The sequence below is a fragment of the Lepisma saccharinum genome, chromosome 4, assembly GCF_977018435.1.
Source record: "Lepisma saccharinum chromosome 4, izLepSacc3.1, whole genome shotgun sequence".
NCBI lineage: Eukaryota > Metazoa > Arthropoda > Insecta > Zygentoma > Lepismatidae > Lepisma > Lepisma saccharinum.
The window spans coordinates 40218667-40242389 of NC_139232.1; the positions used below are offsets into that span (position 1 = coordinate 40218667).

Below are 23723 nucleotides of genomic sequence, written 5' to 3' on the forward strand. Positions count from 1 at the left end.
TAATTTCCGTTAACTATCTCTAGTATTTGTTTTCGGTAAATTCATAGGGTACTTGTTACTTGACCACTTCATGGATATTGGCTGTCAGCAATCTCTACGTTCGTCATTCAAGACAGTACCATAGCAGAATCAAGCTTAAGTATCTTAATTCACTATCATTTACTAATCGGTAACAGTTTAGTTTATTGTTTCTGTGCATTATATCTTCAGTTAATAACGCAAGTTCATCATTGAGAGTGAGGTGCATCTGTGAGACACTATTGCTTCCCCCCTCCCCTTTTCCATGATGTTGGTGAGTACTACAGTAATATATATTAATGTTTGTGATCAATTTGTGTCAGTGATTCACTAATTACAATAACTTGAGCTTATAATGTATTCCATGTGGTAAGGCGACCACTTGTAGCTAAATCGTTAGCGCTCTTACGTTCGGAGCAAACGGTTCGGATTTTGATCCCATCTGCGAGTTCCAAAATGTAGGTGACGAGTTTGGTCTCGAAAGCCAGAAAGCAGCGGCGATGGGTCTCGATGCATTGGCCTGGTGGAAAGTCACTTGGCAGATCCTGCTCCTCAAAGGACTGTCGCGCCGCGGAGATTTAGGTCATACAGTAATGCGCACGGTTTGCACATGAAGGTCCAGGTTCGATCTAGTAGAATGTTGAGATTCTTTGCAGTTTAGTCCAGACATTTCTGAAATCTACCCGGGTCATTCAGCATGAGTACATAGTTGCGTTATTGTGTGAAAAAAGTATAATAATCCAGAACCTATAGCAAATAACATAATATGCATCAATAGTCAACATGAAGAATGTGTGAAACTTTAACAGTAAACATGATAACAAAAATAATTAGATTATGGTGAAATTATCCTAAAGTTAGAAGGGTTTGGGTCAACAATTTCCAATAGAAGTTCATTAATGTTTTAATTGGTTGTATTTTACATCTATAATTTATCCTGCGTATTACATAATAATCTGTCCATTCTAATCTTCTTGGATAAATCGGAATTAGAAATAAAAATATATCTTATACGCAAGAACACCAAACACTATGTTCTTCGCGTTACTTTTTCTGTACTTGAGTTATTGATTGATTGATTGATTGAGTTGGTGTTGTAAGTCTACTTTGTACACAGTAAGGCTAATTGAAGCTGGACCTACACTTTGAAGTGGGATCCAAACCGCTATGTGCCTCCACCGGATTTCGAACCCATGACCTCTTGATTACAAGACGTCGACGCTACCCCTGCCCCCGTACTTGAGCTAGTAAGAAGTCAATTTTTAGATACTTGCGTTAGTAACGAATTACTTAACTTTCCAGGGGTACTGTAACGGTATTCTGTTACGTTGTGTTACTTTATTTGCATTAGATTGATAAGTTCAGAACATCAAAATGTATTTGCCAGGATGAAACATGCTTTGTTGTGCTGTTTCAAACCCGTGCATCTAAAGTTGAACTGGGAATACATGCAAAAGAGGGAACATATGTGATACTTGTGTAAGCAGTTAAATGTCCTCTTTCGTGACAAAGTAACGTTACCTGTAACGTGTTACTTTTGGAAGCAAAGTAACTGAAACTGCAACGCTTTAGTTTAGGAACCAAAGAAACGACAATTGTACCGTGTTACTTGTGGAAGCAAAGTAACAGCAACTATAACGCTTTATTTTAGAATCAAAGTAACGACAATTGTACCGTGTTACTTGTGGAAGCAAAGTAACAGCAACTATAACGCTTTATTTTAGAATCAAAGTAACGACAATTGTACCGTGTTACTTTTTGAAGCAAAGTAACAGCAACTATAACGCTTTATTTTAGAATAAAGGTAACGACAATTGTACCGTGTTACTTGTGGAAGCAAAGTAAAAGCAACTAAACGCTTTATTTTAGAATCAAAGTAACAACAATTGTACCGTGTTACTTTTGTAAACAAAGTAACAGCAACTATAACGCTTTATTTTAGAATAAAGTTAACGACAATTGTACCGTGTTACTTGTGGAAGCAAAGTAAAAACAACTAAACGCTTTATTTTAGAATCAAAGTAACAACAATTGTACCGTGTTACTTTTGTAAACAAAGTAACAGCAACTATAACGCTTTATTTTAGAATAAAGTTAACGACAATTGTACCGTGTTACTTTTGGAAGCAAAGTAATTTCAACTATAACGCTCTATTTTAGAATCAAAGTAACGGCAATTGTACAGTGTTACTTTTGAAAGCAAAGTAATGGCAACTGTAACGCTTTACTATTGGAAGCAAAGTAACGACAACTGTAACGCGTTACTTTTGGAAGCAAGGTAATTGAAACTTCAACGCGTTACTTTTGGAAGCGAAGTAACTTCAACGCTTTATTTTAGGAACCAAAGTAACGGCAATAGTACCGTGTTACTAGCTGAAGCAAAGTAACGATAACTATAACGATTTACTTTTGGAAGCAAGGGAACGACAATGGTACCGTGTTACATTTATTAGCATAGTAATGGCAATTGCAAGGCGTCACTTTTAGAAGCAAAATAACGGTAACTGTAATGCGTTACTTTTAGATTCAATGCACAGACTTACTTTTTGGATGCTACCTAACGGCAACTGTAACGTGTTGTTTTTGGTAACATGTTACTGGAAACTCTGAGGCATTACTTCTAGAAGCAAAGTAACTTTAACTGTAACGCTTTATTTTAGAATCTATATAACAACAATTGTACCCTGTTACATTTGGAAGCAAAGTAATGGAAACTGTAACGTTTTACTATTGGAAGCAAGGTAACGACAACTGTAACGAGTTAATTTTGGTTGCATAGTAACGGTAACTGTAAAGCAAAGTAACGGTAAAGTTGCCGTGTTTGGATGCAAAATAACGGCATTTGTAACGCGTTACTTTTGGTAGCAAAGTAACTATAATTACCAATTTCTGTATTTACATACATAGAAACACGCAACTTCCAATTTTGCATTGCATACCGCATTTTTTTGAATTTTGTGTGTCAGGATATGTCTTGTTGTGTTGGTTCCTTTCGAGTTATCACGATCTCGGTCTCGTCTAGATTATAACCATCTGCCTCGTTCTCGTCTCAGTCTCTAGGAAGAAGTCTCTGTCTCAAGTCTCAAAACATACATATGCCACATGCATAGCGTAACACCCCAGCTTGATATCGTGCTGGGATGTTACGATAGCACGTCAGTACACAAATTTTCGCAGTGGTCATCAAGGCAAACACACATATATATATATTCTGAACGTATGCGATCATGCTGAACAATTTCGTACTTCTCACTAATAGACTGACTGAACAATTTCCAACTTCTCACTAAGAGACTGACTGAACAATTTCGTACTTCTCACTAATAGACTGACTGAACAATTTCCAACTTCTCACTAATAGACTGACTGAACAATTTCGTACTTCTCACTAATAGACTGACTGAACAATTTCCAACTTCTCACTAATAGACTGACTGAACAATTTCGTACTTCTCACTAATAGACTGACTGAACAATTTCCAACTTCTCACTAATAGACTGACTGAACAATTTTGTACTTCTCACTAATAGACTGACTGAACAATTTCGTACTTCTCACTAATAGGCTGACTGAACAATTTTGTGCTCCTTACTAATAGACACACTGAACAACCTCGTAATTCTCACTATTAGATTGACTGATAAATTTCGTACTTCTCACTAATAGATTGGCTTGACAATAACTGTAAGACGCCCGAATTAGTAGCAAATTTGATTTTGTTAACTTTTCAAACTTGTTAAACAAAGTCTGGAACCAATAAATCTCGGTTTCGTCTTGATTTTTTAAAGGATCGTGTCCATGTTACCTGATGAGTTTTGTCCAATAAAGATGAATACTGACTTTCACTTTCATTTAATTCGGCGTAAACGAATGCGAACGCAATTGCCTCGTTGTGATATTGAGATTCTCGAGGTACACCTACTCATTAGAAGCACCCTTGATCTATCAAAGCCAGAACCTAATCACTTAAGACGACCGCAACATGCTCTTTCAATTAGATCAGTAAACTGCCTGTACCAAATGCGGGGACCGATAGGCAGGCACGACGGTCATTGCGTAGGTTAGCTTGGATGCCTCATTTGCCTTTGTCAGGTGTTTCATCTCTGTGATATTTCTATTAATTTTTGATTCGCTTATACTAAGGGTCTGGTGAGGGGCACACCCACACAAGGCGACGTCGCTACCACTGCGCCATCGGGGAGGCCCCTCTTTTAGTATTTAGTTTTGGCGTTTGTTGCAAACTGGGTGTGCTCCGCACAAGGTGGGTTAATTTCAATCAGGTGATTTTTTAAAAAAACATTTTGGTGAAAGTACATTAATCTCGTAATCATTGAATGGTGTTTATTAGGCTCTAAGAAAGGAGAAGAATGAAAAGAAGATATATATGTATATGTACTGATGGGGGAAAATCACTAAAATTTATCTTGATTTAAAATTAAATAATTTTTATAGGCAAGCATAGCAAACAATTTGTGTACATCCAGAATGTTATATTTTCACTGGAATATAATTTACTTAAATTATTGTAGTTCCATTAATACACTCACCGAGCATTTCCATAATACGTTCATATATATAGTATCAGAAACAAATAAATATGTATTTACGTGTAATTTTTATTTGCTTTAATCAAACTGTTCGAATATTTAACAGGGCCGTTTACTAGAAAAAGTCCTTGTACAGAAAACATATATCTATATGTATGGTGCCAAAAACCATGCAACCAATTTTAACCGCGGTTTCTTAAAAAATAAAAGAAATCGGTTTAAATAAAAAAATCTGGTTTAAATTAAAAAAATCAACAAAAATATTTTTTTAAATAAAAATCATGGTTTTTATCCACTTTGTCTCCGCAACAGACCCATATGTTTAAAAATTACTTAAATATGTAAATATATAGTTAAGTGTATCAAAATATGTTTGTCGGTTCAACTGGATTTTTGCAAAAACACGTACGGCTACCTAGAGAACTGCTGAGTTATCAACACTACTCCGAGAATCAGCAAGAATTCTTTGATACATCTTACAAAGTGCGTCACGATGCAGTAATTTCTACTGCTTAAAATATTATTTACTGAACGCAAGATAACGGGTCTGCCACAGCCAAATATTTTTTTGATAAATTATACGAGTATTGTGAATGTTTGTTGGAAAAATGTATCTGAATGACTCAATGGAAACTAAAGAAATGGCGAATATACAATATTCATTGTAAAATCATGTACTCTGAACGAAAACTATGTACGAGATCTCAAAATATGTAAAAAAAACTATTAGACACGTAATTCGCGTATATCGTTCCTAACCTCGAAATTCACCATTTTATTTCTTTCTTGGCTGCATGTAATTTATAAACATCAGTACCTAAAATCCTGATCCTGATGATTAGTTGAAATTGATGCAGTACGGTACTCGAACCTCGGACCATTGGTGGCAACAGTACCAAACAAAGGTAGCTTTTTTACTAGTCACAGAAAATGTGTTTGTGTATTCTGTAAAGAAATTCAGAACTTTCATTTTTCGTAATTTTTAATTGATATGAGACGACCTCAGTGTCGTCGTGCTTATCACACTGCGCTACAATGGCAGGGGTCCCTGGTTCGAATCCCGACCGCCTGAGCACGGCTGTTATTTGTGAGCGTCCCTTCATCAATTATATCATGTCATCAATGATCCTCATCTTCAGATTAGACAAAAATGACAGAAAAGCGAAGTAAAATAAACCTAATAATTCAATTAACTGATATGACCTACTTAATACAACTCAATTAAAATTATTTCATGACAAAAATAACAACAAGTTGTAATATTTGAGGTGTGTCAATTACGATCTGTGGTCATTTCTGAAAACAAATCTCGTAGAATTTTACGGTTTCATGATTTTATTTTGTTTAAAAATGATTTGACTTGACAGTAGCACAACTAACAAGCAACACAATTACCTACTTAAAATTAGATTGTAAAACTGAGGAAAATTCCTTTACCTCATTGAAGAAGAGGTTTGAAAAGTAAAACCTGAGGAAAAATACAAATGGTGGGCGGAACGAATATATGGTGAGTCCCTTAAGTTAAACACTAAATGTGCAAAGCGTTTTATTGTTTATTTTTCTTTGAAAGTGTCTTGTCTTTAAAAATAGTCTGAAATTCATTTCCTATTGGGCTATTTTTCTATATTTCCGTAAATTCCCTTTGTTGACCAAGGTCAAGTCAACACCTCTTGACACTCAGACAATATCTAATTGATTCAACCGAAAAAAGATTGATATGCCAATGCCGAAGTAGTCAAGATAGCGAAATATCAAAATTAATAAGGCGACTCTGTGGTCGTGCGCGTTTGATCCCGGGTTCCAATCCTGGCCCGGCTATTGGTGTTCTTTGTCAGTGTTCCATTAACAATTTCATCTACTCATAGCTCATCCTTGCCTCGATTAGGCAAAAACAGTAGAAATGCTACGTAAAATTACAAGAAAAAAAAGAAATACAAAGATACAGAAATTACGAAAATATGGAAGTACGAAGGTACTGAAATCAGGGGTGATATCGAAAAAACACTAAAAATACTGTTGCCAATATTGGGAACTGCCAGTATCAGTTACTGTGTATCGGTATTTTCAGCAGCTCTATGGCAGATACAAAAATTACGTATTGTAATACTTTTTTATTTTAGCTTCTTCATTATCTGTCCGCGTTTAATACTACTTTCTGACGAGCGATAGATAAAATGTACAGCCACCGGCAATAAAGATTGGACACCTAGTGCCTGAAATACTCGCTTCCCTGCAATGCGTTGTGTGTGTTTTCCTAACTCTGCGGTGGTACTAGAAGTTTCCATTGAATATTTCCTATTAAAAATCCACTTTCCGCCTTAGAGTTAGGCAACACACATAACACACATGCAGTGAAGCGAGTATTGCCGTATCTAGGCGTCCCATTTTTATTGAGGTGACTGTGCGAGACGCACATTGTTGTACCCGAACTTACCTGATGACGTAGTGATCCAGTGTTCGATCCCAGGTGGAGGCACACAGATGTTTGTTTCTCATTTTAAACTGCAGGTTCAGTTCCGATTAACCTATCTCATCATAAAAGGGGAGTATAAACGAACTTTGACAGTGGTACGCTTACTACGGATGCTAATGTGTTAGCCTTCATGTTAGCCAAATTCTGGACTTTTTTAAAACACGCACGAACTACGCACAATTGAAATGGCATGGACTCGTACTTGAAATGTCTTAATTTATTATAAGGGGTGAACCCCCGAAGTGAACCCGCCTCCTCCCGCATACTTCCGAGGGTATGCGCTTTAACGTCTTGGTACCTTTAAATAAACCAGGACGTCAGTTTCCTGAATTTAACGGTTTTCCGCTCTTTTTTTTCTCCTTCTTTAAATCTTTATTTTCAATTCAATACACAAATCCAAAAAAAATAATAATAATAAATAAAAGTAAGATAAAGTATAGTATTCTATACATAAAATTGTTGGTATCTTCAAATTTATATTATTGTATTGACCCATTCTGGTAACCGGAACAGGTTTTTGACAAAGTATGTTTTTTTTATTATTATTTATTTCATTAAGCATTGTAGTATATTTGATAATTAGTAATGTATTAGGTATTAATAACTTAGTTTAATATTAGCTTTTTTGTGCGTGCCACATGTTACGCGAGAAACATCGAGACGATAATCCAGCTCCAACCACACCTTCTCAAGCGTATCCGGTGTGATGAAGTTGACAGCTGTACTGATGCGTTCCTGAAGACGATTCAAGGTTGTGGGTTACATAGACCTGGTCCTTCACGAACCCCCAAAGGAAAAAGTCACAAACTTGTATGTCCGGAGATAGTGGGAGCCACTTGCATAGATTTTGATCATTGGGTCTAGCTCGTCCTATCCAACGGTGTGGGATGTTGTCATTCAGAAAGCTGCGTACAGATTGATGCCAGTGTGGGGGCGCTCCATCTTGTTGTAGAATGTAGTCACCTCTTTCTGCAGCAAGTTGAGGAATTAACCAGTCACGTAGCATTGTTAAGTAGCTTTCACCTGTGATTGTTGGCCCCTCAAAGAAGAACGGACCGTACACTCGGCGCTATGACACTGCACAAAAATCATTCACCTTGGGTGAGTCACGTTCCACATCAAGAGTGGCATGCGGATGCTCGTTTCCTCAGATCCTAACATTATGCCTGTTCACATTTCAACTCAAGTGGAAGGTCGCCTCATCACTAAAATGATCTTTGTCAGAAAGGTTTCATCGTCCTCCATTAAAGTGTGAATAGTCTCGCAAAACTTACGTCGCTTTACCTTGTCTTGTGGATATAACTTTTGAACCAATTGCAGCCGGTACGGGTGAAAACGCAAACGCTTTCGTAAAATGTTGCTTACGGTAGTTTGTGGCACCTGCAACTGCCTGTTGGCTTGACGTGTTGATTTTCTGGGACTTCGTACAAAGACTTCTCGCACACGCTCCACAAGTTCCTCAGAGATGGAGGGTCGGCCAGAATGTTCTTTTCTTTTATCACAAATGCATCCTCTCTCAACAAATGTTTCATGCCACTGCAGAATGGATTTGTGTATAGGTGGATCAACATTAAACTTCCATTTAAATGCACGCTGCACTCTCACAACACGGCTTGTTTTGGCAAATTCTAACACGCACCAGCTTCTTTGCTGCGGAGTAAATGCCATTTTCGATGTTGCTGCCCTCTAGCTACCGAATTCACAACTAGCGATTCTGAAAAGAAAGATATTAAAATAGTTTGAGTTAACTGAGCTTTGGATACCAATTTTATCAAAATATTCAAGTAACTATTAATTTTATGACATCTTGAAACCAGGGAGTGTTTTTGTACTCACGCTGTATATAGGTATGACAACTATTCTGATATCCAAAACAGTTAATGGTTTGAGTGGTTAAGATGATGGGGTTGTTTGGGGTGAGGGTTTAGATGTGGGTGATTTTATAGAAACTTCTTGAGAAGAAGGCTTTGATTATTCTGCACGAACGCACCAGTCTGGTTTCCAGATTAGGTTTCATGAGGTCATGAGGTCGTGTCTTCTTAATTTATTCCTTAAATTGAACACTTTAAAGCAAAGCATTCGTGCTAAAATTTACCTTATGCAATGAATTATTTTACAGTAATTTAACCTCTCGCCGTCCTTCGTGGTGCAACGTTTCCGGGTTTGTATCCCGGCCTTGGCAATGGGTATTCTTTGTGAATGTCCAATCATCAATTTCCATCATATCACCGCTCATCCTCATCTTCGCAATTAGCCAAAAGTGGCACCAAAGCGACGTAAAATAAACCAAATGAATTATTCAATTTAAACTCGCCTTATGTAACTGGCAATTTGCATAACCCGTTGCTAAATTAGAAGTTCCAAAGACGAATAAGGCTTAAATAATTATTTGTGTATTGTTCTGGAATATAGATATGACGTTTTGGTGGCCTGTCTGTTACGTGGTTTCGATTTCCGAGGTGTACGATTTAAGGTGATGGTGAAATATACACCGCAAATTTCTCATTGAGACCTGCAGGAAAAGTGGATTCTGAAAACAATACGTACACATACTATTACAGTATACCTAACGTTGCCAGATGTAACAAATGTAATTATCCATTAATTTTAGTACATGTTTTTAGTAATTAACACATTATTTCCGTTAATTAAAAAATACATATCGTCTGGAATGGACAGTAAACATTTTGTAATCTCAATTTTATTTCTATTTATTCTCGTCCAAATTACAGCAACCTCATATATAAAAATATATGTATGTATGTTTGTTCCGGCATAACTCTCGAACGTCTGAAGCAATTTTAAGCAAACTTGGTACACATATGACTTACAATCTGGAAAGAAATAATGTGGGGGTAAGACACGTCTGGCACACCTAGGGGTGGGGGTGGAAAGGGGGTGACATGTAAAAATAATCGAAAGCGACCGATATTAGTGTGGAGTCTATAGTTTTCGGGGTCGCTAAGATGAATAGTGACACTCCGAATGCCATTCAACTACACGTTCATCATCTATCGGCATGGGGGTGAGAGGCTGTGAAAAATAAAGTGTAAAAAATGACCTACATTAGTGTCGAATCCATAGTTTTCGGAGTCGCTAAGCTAATTGGTTACATTCACGATTTTTATATTTTGTATAATATTTTTTTTGTTTTGTTTAGTTAAATTAATATTATAGTACATTTGTGAAAGATTTTACTTTATAATTTGTAAATAAAATTAGTTACATTTTACACTATAGTAGAATTCATTATTTTTCTGTCTAATAGAAGATTAGGATAAATAAATACCCGGGCAACGCCGCGTAATCAGCTAGTTAACTATAAAATAACAATGAGTGCATCAGATGTTACGTTTCTTTACACTGGCATATTTTTAACAATACATAGAACTTTTTCTTTCACCGAAATGGCTCACGATAAAAGCAAATACAAAGCGATCATCACCTCCATTACCAGGGACTCCTCAATGAGTATGCACAATTTTTGATGAAAGTTTGTAAGTTCATCTATTTCGGCAAATCGATCTGCTAACTACTTTTCTGCTACTGTTGCTAAAATTCCGGCTACTGTGTGGAAGTGGTTTACGTATCGGGCTGCTACCATAGAGACCATAAGTTCGAATCCTCGGTGTTTGTTTCTTTCATCGCCTACTTCATTCGTTTTTAATTCCACCGCGTCATCTTGATTAACCTAGAGGAATAGATTTGATTGGTTGATTGATTTGATCGATTTTGTTTATTTTACTTCGCTTTTCAGTCACTTTCGGGTAATCGCGGAAGATGAGGATGAGTGGTGATATGATGAAGGGGCAGTCACAAAGAATACCGAGGATTCGAACCCCTGAATCCTGGCATCGTAGATTACTGTGCTAACTACCCCGTCACGGAGGGTAGGTAGAGGATTAATTCTGATCCTCGTACATTTCCAAAGGATGAATCGTGTTTTACAGTTGGCCTAGTTATAAAACTATAACATTGTTATCAAGAAGTACAGTGTTGAATTTTTCTCACGAAATTACAGATCATGTTTATTTTACTTGCCTGACGCCTCTCTTCTGCGTTTTAGATTCAATTTGGAGATGAGGACAAGTGATTATCAGATGCCGGCCTCCTTGGTGAAGTTGTCAACGGACGTCAACGTAAGAGACTACGAAGCCGGAGGTCCCACGTTCGAACCGTTAAGTAGGGACATAGTCCGGGTTCTAAGCCCTCAATTGGGGCTCGAATCATCATTTGGGGCTCGTCGTAGCCTTTTATGATGTATATTTTGAGGGGTAGAGTTGGCAACACTGTGGGGGCACTGTAGCCTTTTATGAGGGGGGTTTATTGCTTTTTGTTTACATCTGGTAACACTGCCGTAGTTTGACAGTGTTGTTAACCTACTGGGTTTTTTTCACTGAGGCTCGAATCATCATTTGGGGCTCGTCGTAGCCTTTTATGATGTATATTTTGAGGGGTAGAGTTGGCAACACTGTGGGGGCACTGTAGCCTTTTATGAGGGGGGTTTATTGTCTTCTGTTTACATCTGGCAACACTACCGTAGTTTGACAGTGTTGTTAACCTACTGGGTTTTTTCACTGTAAATTTTCATTAAAGGGTCTGAGGGGTCCATGTATTTTTTATGTCTGGCAATACTGTTGGGGGCCTAGTGTTGGCGACACTGTGGGTTTACTGTAGCCTTTTATGAGGGGGGGGGGCTATTGTCCTCTTTTTACATCTGGCAACACTATTGGATGTTTTGTTTGAGGCTCGAAATTATTATTTGAGGCTTGAATTAATATTTGATGCTCGTCGGTGTTGCGTACCCACTCTACAAAAATTCTACTATATGATCTTTCACTAGCTAAGCTAACCTACAAATAGGAGTTGGCAGCACTGACTTATAAACCCACTGGGTTCTTTTGACATGTTTTTTCATGATGTGTTGCTAGACTATTGAGCATCTTGGCGTATACAATGTATATATTTTGAGGGGGGGGTTATAGCTTTTTTTGCTGTACGAATACTGGAAGCTTGACAGTGACAACCAACAGAGTAGGTAAACCTACATCCAGGAACTGGCAACACTAGTTTCTGACAGTGAATTTGAAATAAAATATTAAACAAAATACATGAGTAAGCACTGTGATTACAAATAGTACCAGTGTTGTGCCCCTAACTCCAACTGGACAACTGGGGAAAATAATTGTACAACAATTTGTACCTAATTGTACAATACTTGTACCTAATTGTACAACATATACACAGACATAAAAGAGAGAGCCTTCCCGTAACTTACTTCATGTAAAATTTATATGATTTTACAACTGTGAAAAGAAAGCATATGTGTTCTGTATGCACATATTCATTCTTATTTTTCGAAGTTGAATGAAAACACGTGTTTTTACGCTCTCGTAATACTGACCTTGCTCTACTGATTTTAAATTGCTTCCATCCGCTTTTTTTTCTGTGTTATTTCCGCATGCACGCAACATTCGCTTTCAATAGACAGAAAGAGTGTTAGTATAGCAGGCTCCGAGTTGGGGGATATTTTGCATTTTTTCCCTATAATGTACAAAACATTTACCGTACATAATCTTTTCCATTTACAACAGTATAAAATAAGAGGAATGTGTGACAATATCCATATTAATTAGGAAAGTATGTTGTATGCCAGGTTAGCTAATTGTGTCTTCTACAGCTTCACTGTATAGACGGTGTTAAAGGCGGAGCTACTGCGGAGCATGCGCACTCGTCTGGCCCCCCTCGAACATCCGGTTACGCTTACAATACTATGGACGTTAATATGAAAGGGCAAAGTGGAGATTTTTTTACAAGGAAATAGGGTGTCAGCTGTGTAGCATATGGTTGTACAGTTCGATCGGGAACAAATTTATTGAATCAAGTATCACTTCGTAGGTTTCCGAAGGACGTAGACAGACGAAACCTGTTGATACAAGCAAAACGAGAAAGGATTGGTACCCGGGAAAGAATATTTGCGACTTGCATTTTGTTACAAGCATGTTGATCGTTTATCTGCGTATTGTGTTGTGGTGAAAAGCACGCCTCTTAGTGAGGTTTCAAACCGAAGCGACACAGGCCCATTTAGTCTATAAATAAGCATTTACCACTCATGGTAAATCAAGTCTCAGGCGGCACAATACACGCCATTGGGAATCTGAGCGACACGTGCAGCTTGTCGTGCTTCGATTACACACCGAAGCGACAAGCAACAGCCCTTTTACTCTAAATGAAACAATTCACCTTGCATATGAGTACAACAGAGCGAGGCGACACGATGTATTGTACTGAGAAAACGGTCTAGTCCGAGCAACAAGCGACACGTGTATTTTCTCGTGGTGAATTGGTTCGAAAGGAAGCTTTCAGACTGCAGCGATACGTCTCTCTTGGAAACCAACATTAAAAAATAAACAACACCTTCCGAACGACAAATTGCAGGTGTCGCTTGTTGCTCGGACTAGACCGTTTTATCAATACCTTGCATTGTGTTGCCCCGGCCTGTTATTTGCGCAAGCGTGACTGATGAATTGTTTGCTTTAGATCGAATGCTTCTGTGCGAAATTCCGATATCACTTGTCGCTTCAGTCTGAAAACTCCCTTGTTGCTTGAAGTAAATTCGTGCGGGTGAAAGTGGCATGCCATATCATAGATTTTTCCTAAATCCCTTATGCAGAAAGGAGACGTTGAAAGCATATATATTTACTAGCATTTGTTATGTGTTATTACAGCTGCAGATTTGTTGGCAAAGATTCACTTAAGCATATTTTATATCATATAATAGTATTATTAGTTTTATAGAATTATCTTTCCCTCACTTTTCCATTTACAAAATAATTTAATATACTGTATAAACGTTCGTCGTACATGATATACTTGTATGTACGTAGTGTGCTATAGAACTGGCGGCCACAAAGACAAGTCATATTTTAATAATCTGCTCTGCAGTTGATCATTCGACGGATTCTAGACGTCCACTTCTTCATAGTAGAACTTTAACAAATGCCTTTCTTGACTATCGTCGCACAACTGATTAAAACAAGCGCTCATTTCTTACTTCGTATGCCGGTGAATTTGCACTGGCAACAACAGGGACTGACCTAAACCGGAAGTTACGGGAGGACCGGGCAAGACCTCACCAATGTTTATGTTTACATTTTTAACACGGTCTATAGAGGGAAGATGGAAAAAGAGAGCTCTACGGAAACTGACGCTCTTAACAATATTGAACGCCCGTGAAAATTATATATAAATAAGGCATAAGCGTATTATCTGCTTTCATGTCAGATTTTCCCAACCTGTGAGCTGTAGTGTTTAGGTGACAAGCGACGTGCTCAAATATGATACTGTTGACAATATTGTTCGTATATTGTATTGTATAGGAGACTAGAAGCATATAATTTGGCGAAAAAAAAAATAGAAAATAGTTAAAAAAAAGTGAACAATTATATTTTGCATTGCACAGCATTAGGTATTAAATAACATACCCCCAAAAAATCTCTGCATTATGCGTTCTGTAAAAAATTGCCCCTACGTGCCAAACTGCTGTGTCAAGTAAACATTTTCAAAGGCACTGTCGTACTTGTGTGCCGGGAAAGCGAATATGTGCGACCAAACTGTGCTCTAAGTGTGGAAAAAATATTTCTATTGCCAACTTCAAGTTGTTTTTTTTGACACGTATATATATTATTATTTTTTTAACAGAGGAAGAAAGTCCGTGCTTCGGAAAACGCGATGATGTGCGTAATGATATCTTCCCTCTCCTGCATAGACTTGTACCAATCTACTGTGTACCGTCTTCTTCCCTGCATCGCCTCGTGCAGTTCGTCCGACCTCTCGTTCAATTTTTCCCCTGCAGCCGAAAGCAGAATGTTGAGATCACTGCACCTCAGGCCGCTGATCCCCCGAAGATGGTTCTTGAGAACCATTTCACAAGGGATGCGAAATTCCGGCGTTGTTCTTGCTATAATTACAAGTTTCCCTACATCCTCACAATCTCCGTTTACTGCGTGTTTAAATATTTTACATAGTAGCTCGGGCGGCAAATCAGTTATACGAGACATGTTGTTATTATTATTATTTTTCACTCTGTTATTTATATACCCCACCCTAATTTTTGTTTCGTGTTCATGGCGATGGTGGTAGAGTGCCACACACGTAAATTTGCCGTTGCGTAGAAACGAATTTTCGTTTCGTCTCCCTCTCTCTTAGCATCATGTGTTCTACCCTGCTCGATAACCTTCGCTATTGTTACTATATTGTCATTCTATTTCTGGACACACTCGCGCAAACATTATTGAAAACAATTGAATAGCTCACGGCTCGCGGTTCCCACCGTTCGGTAGGGACGCTAATGTGGCAATATAGCACGGCGTAGTGCTTGCTTTTTTTATGCAGTGCATGTTCATTGGCTAGCTAGTAACTAGTGTTGCCAACTGTAATAATGAAGCACTATTTCTGTCATGGAAGGGGAAAAGGCAGGTAAAGTGGCGGTGAGTTTTGTTGGATTGGAAGCACCATATTTTTATTTTATACTAAGTATTTGACCGGTTTGACGTTGTGTGCGTGTATTGCGTGTGTGTATGTAAAAGTGTGTGTTTGCTAATGAACGTTAAATTCCATAATGCCTCCAGTTCTGTCGAAGTTGAAATCAAAAACCTTGCATAGCCAAGCTCGGGAAAATTCTAAGCAACGTGCACGAGTTCATGAAGGAGGAAGCCAGTCATGGTGTTAGCATCCCAATAAAGCATTTTGGCAAGAGAGCAGCGAACAGCAGCAATAAATTGTTCATATTTCATAATTTTGGAATTATTCAAAATAAATAAATTATGTAGCTCCAACATCATTTCAATTCTGGCTCCGGCACGTGTTCTTGTAGAAATTGCATAGAGGAGGCTGTCATTTTTGCTGCTTAATGCGATACATATTGTTTTCTGTGTTAAAATTGCCATGCTTTGATGGGTGATAAGCCTATTGAAAACTGTGATCGAGCGAGATATTCTTTTGCGCTGAATAGTATTGAAATAGCATAAGAAGTCTCATTATTTATTTTATATTTTGATGTTTTAGTTAGGAATATATTGATTTTCAATTTTCCGTTGCTGCGTAATGACCGGGGGGGGGGGGTCGAAATAGAGCGGCATCTGCCGCCACCTCCCAGGGAGGCAAAATGACTAGCGCCGGCCCTGGTTCATAACAAAAGAAAAAGCCGCGCAGCTTATCGTCTAGTGGCAGTATATGTACTTGTTATTGTTGTGGAAGCCGGCATTCTTTGTAAATGTACAACAAAGGCAACCGACTGTTGCCGATCTCAGAGAGGAAATAATAATAATACTGCTTCAGGAGGAGTGTTATGGTGCAATTGTAGCGGTTTAACACGTTGGCATGTTATTATCTGCCGTTGCAGTTCCATACCAGTGTATACGGGTTTTGGAAGTGAAAAGTTAAAACGCCACCAGTGCATTAATGCAATGAAAAATAATATATATATTTTTTTATTTTGTTTGAAATTACTCAAATAAGGAATTGTATGAAGAAGTCTTTTTTGCAGCATTTTTGGTAATTTTACTTATGTGTTAGTTCATATTTTGCGAATTTTTAGTCCATATGTATGTAGCTACATACAAAGTTACTTGTTAGTACATATTAATCCTAGTCCTGGTATAATGCATGACGTTTAAAACTCAACGTTAGATAGACCTGAATTCTCTAATTTTATTGTTGTACGTAACAGCTGTGCATCGGCGCACTGCAGCGATTTTTCTATCTGCTCCATTAGCAACACTGTTTTTTTAGTTGTTTCACACATTGCACGGCAGAATTATCTACGCTGGACTCTACCCAGTGCGGCGACCCGTTCACCCAGTGATGCGTCTCTGCTCACGAACCTTTCGAAAGCTGCGTGCTCTAACTTTCTGTCTGCTTCGTGACGTGCATCCAGATCCGTCTGCGTGGTGTTGTAAGCAATGTCGTGATTTTTGCATGCGGCGTCCAACGGATTCACACCCTTGTCCCCTCTCTCCAATTTTTTCTCAAGTTTGGTACCCGGTCCGCAGTACTGGTAGCCAGGTAAATGTACGTGTTCTCGAAAAGTTTGGAGCAATCCAAATACCAGCAACTGATGAAACTGTACGATGGTCTGGACATTGCAACGTTCGCCTCGGAAATAAAACCACTCGACGATTGTCGTGAAAATTCAGTCGTTGTGTTCGACGACGCCATCCTGGAAAATCAAAATGAAATTCGCAACTTTTTCACGCAAGGTCGTCACAAAGGAATGGATTGTTTTTACCTAGCTCAAACGTTTTCCAAAATTCCAAAACAGTTAGTACGCGACAACGCTAATTTCATATGTTTGTTTCGTCAAGATCACACCAACCTCAAGCACGCGTACGATGACTACGTAGGCGGAGACATGAACTACAATCAATTTTCGGAACGCTGCTGTTTTTCTTGCTGGAACGGTGACGATTTCGGATTCGTGACGATCGACATGACGAGGAAACCCAACGACGGAAAATACAGAAACAAAATCAACGACTTTCTAAACGTTGCAACGTTTAGAAAGTCGTTGATTTTGTTTCTGTATTTTCCGTCGTTGGGTTTCCTCGTCATGTCGATCGTCACGAATCCGAAATCGTCACCGTTCCAGCAAGAAAAACAGCAGCGTTCCGAAAATTGATTGTAGTTCATGTCTCCGCCTACGTAGTCATCGTACGCGTGCTTGAGGTTGGTGTGATCTTGACGAAACAAACATATGAAATTAGCGTTGTCGCGTACTAACTGTTTTGGAATTTTGGAAAACGTTTGAGCTAGGTAAAAACAATCCATTCCTTTGTGACGACCTTGCGTGAAAAAGTTGCGAATTTCATTTTGATTTTCCAGGATGGCGTCGTCGAACACAACGACTGAATTTTCACGACAATCGTCGAGTGGTTTTATTTCCGAGGCGAACGTTGCAATGTCCAGACCATCGTACAGTTTCATCAGTTGCTGGTATTTGGATTGCTCCAAACTTTTCGAGAACACGTACATTTACCTGGCTACCAGTACTGCGGACCGGGTACCAAACTTGAGAAAAAATTGGAGAGAGGGGACAAGGGTGTGAATCCGTTGGACGCCGCATGCAAAAATCACGACATTGCTTACAACACCACGCAGACGGATCTGGATGCACGTCACGAAGCAGACAGAAAGTTAGAGCACGCAGCTTTCGAAAGGTTCGTGAGCAGAGACGCATCACTGGGTGAACGGGTCGCCGCACTGGGTAGAGTCCAGCGTAGATAATTCTGCCGTGCAATGTGTGAAACAACTAAAAAAACAGTGTTGCTAATGGAGCAGATAGAAAAATCGCTGCAGTGCGCCGATGCACAGCTGTTACGTACAACAATAAAATTAGAGAATTCAGGTCTATCTAACGTTGAGTTTTAAACGTCATGCATTATACCAGGACTAGGATTAATATGTACTAACAAGTAACTTTGTATGTAGCTACATACATATGGACTAAAAATTCGCAAAATATGAACTAACACATAAGTAAAATTACCAAAAATGCTGCAAAAAAGACTTCTTCATACAATTCCTTATTTGAGTAATTTCAAACAAAATAAAAAAATATATATATTATTTTTCATTGCATTAATGCACTGGTGGCGTTTTAACTTTTCACTTCCAAAACCCGTATACACTGGTATGGAACTGCAACGGCAGATAATAACATGCCAACGTGTTAAACCGCTACAATTGCACCATAACACTCCTCCTGAAGCAGTATTATTATTATTTCCTCTCTGAGATCGGCAACAGTCGGTTGCCTTTGTTGTACATTTACAAAGAATGCCGGCTTCCACAACAATAACAAGTACATATACTGCCACTAGACGATAAGCTGCGCGGCTTTTTCTTTTGTTATGAACCAGGGCCGGCGCTAGTCATTTTGCCTCCCTGGGAGGTGGCGGCAGATGCCGCTCTATTTCGACCCCCCCCCCCCGGTCATTACGCAGCAACGGAAAATTGAAAATCAATATATTCCTAACTAAAACATCAAAATATAAAATAAATAATGAGACTTCTTATGCTATTTCAATACTATTCAGCGCAAAAGAATATCTCGCTCGATCACAGTTTTCAATAGGCTTATCACCCATCAAAGCATGGCAATTTTAACACAGAAAACAATATGTATCGCATTAAGCAGCAAAAATGACAGCCTCCTCTATGCAATTTCTACAAGAACACGTGCCGGAGCCAGAATTGAAATGATGTTGGAGCTACATAATTTATTTATTTTGAATAATTCCAAAATTATGAAATATGAACAATTTATTGCTGCTGTTCGCTGCTCTCTTGCCAAAATGCTTTATTGGGATGCTAACACCATGACTGGCTTCCTCCTTCATGAACTCGTGCACGTTGCTTAGAATTTTCCCGAGCTTGGCTATGCAAGGTTTTTGATTTCAACTTCGACAGAACTGGAGGCATTATGGAATTTAACGTTCATTAGCAAACACACACTTTTACATACACACACGCAATACACGCACACAACGTCAAACCGGTCAAATACTTAGTATAAAATAAAAATATGGTGCTTCCAATCCAACAAAACTCACCGCCACTTTACCTGCCTTTTCCCCTTCCATGACAGAAATAGTGCTTCATTATTACAGTTGGCAACACTAGTTACTAGCTAGCCAATGAACATGCACTGCATAAAAAAAGCAAGCACTACGCCGTGCTATATTGCCACATTAGCGTCCCTACCGAACGGTGGGAACCGCGAGCCGTGAGCTATTCAATTGTTTTCAATAATGTTTGCGCGAGTGTGTCCAGAAATAGAATGACAATATAGTAACAATAGCGAAGGTTATCGAGCAGGGTAGAACACATGATGCTAAGAGAGAGGGAGACGAAACGAAAATTCGTTTCTACGCAACGGCAAATTTACGTGTGTGGCACTCTACCACCATCGCCATGAACACGAAACAAAAATTAGGGTGGGGTATATAAATAACAGAGTGAAAAATAATAATAATAACAACATGTCTCGTATAACTGATTTGCCGCCCGAGCTACTATGTAAAATATTTAAACACGCAGTAAACGGAGATTGTGAGGATGTAGGGAAACTTGTAATTATAGCAAGAACAACGCCGGAATTTCGCATCCCTTGTGAAATGGTTCTCAAGAACCATCTTCGGGGGATCAGCGGCCTGAGGTGCAGTGATCTCAACATTCTGCTTTCGGCTGCAGGGGAAAAATTGAACGAGAGGTCGGACGAACTGCACGAGGCGATGCAGGGAAGAAGACGGTACACAGTAGATTGGTACAAGTCTATGCAGGAGAGGGAAGATATCATTACGCACATCATCGCGTTTTCCGAAGCACGGACTTTCTTCCTCTGTTAAAAAAATAATAATATATATACGTGTCAAAAAAAACAACTTGAAGTTGGCAATAGAAATATTTTTTCCACACTTAGAGCACAGTTTGGTCGCACATATTCGCTTTCCCGGCACACAAGTACGACAGTGCCTTTGAAAATGTTTACTTGACACAGCAGTTTGGCACGTAGGGGCAATTTTTTACAGAACGCATAATGCAGAGATTTTTTGGGGGTATGTTATTTAATACCTAATGCTGTGCAATGCAAAATATAATTGTTCACTTTTTTTTTAACTATTTTCTATTTTTTTTTCGCCAAATTATATGCTTCTAGTCTCCTATACAATACAATATACGAACAATATTGTCAACAGTATCATATTTGAGCACGTCGCTTGTCACCTAAACACTACAGCTCACAGGTTGGGAAAATCTGACATGAAAGCAGATAATACGCTTATGCCTTATTTATATATAATTTTCACGGGCGTTCAATATTGTCAACAGTATCATATTTGAGCACGTCGCTTGTCACCTAAACACTACAGCTCACAGGTTGGTAAAATCTGATATGAAAGCAGATAATACGCTTATGCCTTATTTATATATAATTTTCACGGGCGTTCAATATTGTCAACAGTATCATATTTGAGCACGTCGCTTGTCACCTAAACACTACAGCTCACAGGTTGGGAAAATCTGACATGAAAGCAGATAATACGCTTATGCCTTATTTATATATAATTTTCACGGGCGTTCAATATTGTCAACAGTATCATATTTGAGCACGTCGCTTGTCACCTAAACACTACAGCTCACAGGTTGGGAAAATCTGACATGAAAGCAGATAATACGCTTATGCCTTATTTATATATAATTTTCACGGGCGTTCAATATTGTTAAGAGCGTCAGTTTCCGTAGAGCTCTCTTTTTCCATCTTCCCTCTATAGACCGTGTTAAAAATGTAAACATAAACATTGGTGAGGTCTTGCCCGGTCCTCCCGTAACTTCCGGTTTAGGTCAGTCCCTGTTGTTGCCAGTGCAAATTCACCGGCATACGAAGTAAGAAATGAGCGCTTGTTTTAATCAGTTGTGCGACGATAGTCAAGAAAGGCATTTGTTAAAGTTCTACTATGAAGAAGTGGACGTCTAGAATCCGTCGAATGATCAACTGCAGAGCAGATTATTAAAATATGACTTGTCTTTGTGGCCGCCAGTTCTATAGCACACTACGTACATACAAGTATATCATGTACGACGAACGTTTATACAGTATATTAAATTATTTTGTAAATGGAAAAGTGAGGGAAAGATAATTCTATAAAACTAATAATACTATTATATGATATAAAATATGCTTAAGTGAATCTTTGCCAACAAATCTGCAGCTGTAATAACACATAACAAATGCTAGTAAATATATATGCTTTCAACGTCTCCTTTCTGCATAAGGGATTTAGGAAAAATCTATGATATGGCATGCCACTTTCACCCGCACGAATTTACTTCAAGCAACAAGGGAGTTTTCAGACTGAAGCGACAAGTGATATCGGAATTTCGCACAGAAGCATTCGATCTAAAGCAAACAATTCATCAGTCACGCTTGCGCAAATAACAGGCCGGGGCAACACAATGCAAGGTATTGATAAAACGGTCTAGTCCGAGCAACAAGCGACACCTGCAATTTGTCGTTCGGAAGGTGTTGTTTATTTTTTAATGTTGGTTTCCAAGAGAGACGTATCGCTGCAGTCTGAAAGCTTCCTTTCGAACCAATTCACCACGAGAAAATACACGTGTCGCTTGTTGCTCGGACTAGACCGTTTTCTCAGTACAATACATCGTGTCGCCTCGCTCTGTTGTACTCATATGCAAGGTGAATTGTTTCATTTAGAGTAAAAGGGCTGTTGCTTGTCGCTTCGGTGTGTAATCGAAGCACGACAAGCTGCACGTGTCGCTCAGATTCCCAATGGCGTGTATTGTGCCGCCTGAGACTTGATTTACCATGAGTGGTAAATGCTTATTTATAGACTAAATGGGCCTGTGTCGCTTCGGTTTGAAACCTCACTAAGAGGCGTGCTTTTCACCACAACACAATACGCAGATAAACGATCAACATGCTTGTAACAAAATGCAAGTCGCAAATATTCTTTCCCGGGTACCAATCCTTTCTCGTTTTGCTTGTATCAACAGGTTTCGTCTGTCTACGTCCTTCGGAAACCTACGAAGTGATACTTGATTCAATAAATTTGTTCCCGATCGAACTGTACAACCATATGCTACACAGCTGACACCCTATTTCCTTGTAAAAAAATCTCCACTTTGCCCTTTCATATTAACGTCCATAGTATTGTAAGCGTAACCGGATGTTCGAGGGGGGCCAGACGAGTGCGCATGCTCCGCAGTAGCTCCGCCTTTAACACCGTCTATACAGTGAAGCTGTAGAAGACACAATTAGCTAACCTGGCATACAACATACTTTCCTAATTAATATGGATATTGTCACACATTCCTCTTATTTTATACTGTTGTAAATGGAAAAGATTATGTACGGTAAATGTTTTGTACATTATAGGGAAAAAATGCAAAATATCCCCCAACTCGGAGCCTGCTATACTAACACTCTTTCTGTCCATTGAAAGCGAATGTTGCGTGCATGCGGAAATAACACAGAAAAAAAAAAGCGGATGGAAGCAATTTAAAATCAGTGGAGCAAGGTCAGTATTACGAGAGCGTAAAAACACGTGTTTTCATTCAACTTCGAAAAATAAGAATGAATATGTGCATACAGAACACATATGCTTTCTTTTCACAGTTGTAAAATCATATAAATTTTACATGAAGTAAGTTACGGGAAGGCTCTCTCTTTTATGTCTGTGTATATGTTGTACAATTAGGTACAAGTATTGTACAATTAGGTACAAATTGTTGTACAATTATTTTCCCCAGTTGTCCAGTTGGAGTTAGGGGCACAACACTGGTACTATTTGTAATCACAGTGCTTACTCATGTATTTTGTTTAATATTTTATTTCAAATTCACTGTCAGAAACTAGTGTTGCCAGTTCCTGGATGTAGGTTTACCTACTCTGTTGGTTGTCACTGTCAAGCTTCCAGTATTCGTACAGCAAAAAAAGCTATAACCCCCCTCTCAAAATATATACATTGTATACGCCAAGATGCTCAATAGTCTAGCAACACATCATGAAAAAACATGTCAAAAGAACCCAGTGGGTTTATAAGTCAGTGCTGCCAACTCCTATTTGTAGGTTAGCTTAGCTAGTGAAAGATCATATAGTAGAATT

The 23723-nt window shown here is 38.6% G+C and overlaps 1 protein-coding gene across 1 annotated transcript in view; it reads left to right on the top strand.

Moving 5' to 3' along the window:
* Window positions 1–267: 267 nt before the first annotated feature.
* The window catches only part of LOC145986427 (5-hydroxytryptamine receptor-like), a 699817-nt gene continuing 676361 nt past the window's right edge, over window positions 268–23723 (top strand). The window contains exon 1 of the mRNA XM_083120442.1: window positions 268–292. The gene's annotated coding sequence lies outside the window, so the exon portion shown is untranslated. The remainder of the gene's footprint in view (window positions 293–23723) is intronic.